This window comes from Rhagoletis zephyria, unplaced genomic scaffold, assembly GCF_001687245.7.
Source record: "Rhagoletis zephyria isolate East Lansing unplaced genomic scaffold, Rhagoletis_zephyria_1.1 Rzeph_scaffold_13770, whole genome shotgun sequence".
In the NCBI taxonomy this organism is placed as follows: domain Eukaryota; kingdom Metazoa; phylum Arthropoda; class Insecta; order Diptera; family Tephritidae; genus Rhagoletis; species Rhagoletis zephyria.
In genome coordinates this window covers 13,174-15,267 of record NW_016170841.1, presented here as the reverse complement: position 1 = coordinate 15,267, position 2,094 = coordinate 13,174, and the positions used below count along the sequence as shown (strand labels likewise).

The window sequence follows — 2,094 nt, the reverse complement described above, 5'->3', positions numbered from 1 at the left end:
TTTTTTTTTTTTGTGAATAGGGCATACACACATATACATGTACTTATGTTTTTGGTTTAGTGTATCTACCCAGCAAAAGCTTTACTTACTTTGGTAAGCGATTCCTTTTGTATCAATGAAGTAGCGCATTAAAAGTACGAGAGTATATGTGTAGTATGTGCATGTGTATTTACATACATGGACTGGATTAATGCTCACCATAATCTTATGTTGGACACAACTTCTTTAGTACCAAGTTAGCGTGCGGAAAACGAATTATTTGCTCACTATAAAACAAGTTTACGTACATCGGTCACAGTTTTGAAGCAGCTCTAAATTTCGGCAATAAAAATAGACTGGTTTTCAGCTAAAAGGCCGCTAACCACCCTCTAGGTACTAGGCAATATTTAATGAATTATATATGCTCCGAAGGTAGTGGCAAGGGGTGCGTGCTGACTTTCGGTAGGGCCAGGATCCCATTCCTTTTCCCAGAAACATAAAACAAATACATTTTTCTCGCTAGGCGATGACAAAGATCGGAGTATATTTCTGCCATGAAAAGCTTGTAGAATTGCATGGCTTCCAATTGTGTATCAATATCAATACCCGCACTACAAATTGGAGGAGAAGCTCGGCCAAACACGTAGAAAAATGTGTGAGCGGAAAATGTACATACATGTGTATATCCCGCATGCAGGCCGAGAAAATGCTTAGCTATAGTAATCAAACGGTACAGTGGGTATGAGGAAATAAATATTTAGTTTGTGAGGGTCTGCAATTCACTTGAGCCTTTTAGTTGGGACAAATTTATACTTGGCTATAACAACCACGCCACTATCTTGAGTTGGCATGTCGTTAGTTAAATCAAATCATTGTTGAGGAAAAACAGAGAGCCAACTACTTCCGAGATTGCCAATTATAATTATAGATAATTCAGACATTCAATCTAAAAAGGTAAATTTAAAAGTTTACTAAACTTTTTTAATTATTAACTTTTCTCTTATATTTCCTTAATCCAATTTCTTTTTAGGCTTTAATGGCTAAGGAATCACCTTTCTCTCCAGTTTCTTTAGAAACTACAAACACTTCATGTCGTCAATCACCTATAACATTTGAACCCAATTTCCAGGGACCTATGGATCGGTGTATAAATAACGCCAGTTCTTTCTCAGGTAAAAATTAATACTTTTATACAGCATATATTCTTATTTATGCTATATTATAGGTGGTAGGTGAGTACAATGACTGGGGTCTGGATGATAATAAAATCGCAGCTTTCGTTCCAGACGGGGGTTCTAATATTAAAGGGGCCATACAAAGTGAATTTGGCGAATGAAAACACAATCATGTTTCGGACATGTTATTCATAATATTGGCCAGCGACTTGTCGAAATAAATATTATCCCATCCGTTTGAATCTGAAAATAAAATAATTGAAATACCTCAATAGGTGAAGATGATGGTATTGATAGCTTTGATGACCTAAACGTAGATAACACTAATGAGCAATCAACTTTGCGAGGACTGTTGGCAAAAGTCAAGAAAATTATAGCTACTACGATTTAATATCTTTTCAAAAGGATTTGCATGAAAATTCTCGTCTTAAATTCATTCGGAAGAAAAACTAGGTGAATTCATGCTACGAGATGATTGACCTACTGTCGTACTAGCGGACCAAGTCAGTAAAGTACTTCTTCAAGTGAAGATACATAGATACAACTTCTAGAGCTAAACCACCTAATATGATTACTGGAGAAGATGTTGATGCGTTGATTGATGTACGAGACGTTTTGAAATATCTTGTGCGAGTTGCCCGTGAAGTTTGTTCTGAAAAAAATGTTGCATTGAGTAAATGTATCCTTTAAATTGTGGGCTTAACATGACAAACTACTATAAAACTTTAAATTGTAATTATTGCCTTAATAAATTATATATTCATAAATTCAAGGTATGGCTCCAGATAATTCAATTGGACGACAATTAAAAAAAAAGCTCTCACAAGAAATAGAATTTAAATATGGAAATATTGAGTCTGTACAGTTATATCTTGCGCGACAATTTTTAATCCTCTTTAAAAAAGGATTGGATTTCAAAGTATTCGAGAGTAGCTGCTCC

The 2,094-nt window shown here is 35.1% G+C and overlaps 1 long non-coding RNA gene across 1 annotated transcript; it reads left to right on the top strand.

The window, feature by feature from the left end:
* Positions 1–674: 674 nt before the first annotated feature.
* Positions 675–1,520, top strand: LOC108378295 (uncharacterized). The gene is made up of 4 exons (XR_001849403.1): positions 675–933; positions 1,010–1,151; positions 1,205–1,211; positions 1,266–1,520. It is a non-coding gene; the product is annotated as an uncharacterized LOC108378295 (long non-coding RNA).
* The last annotated feature ends 574 nt before the right edge of the window (positions 1,521–2,094 follow it).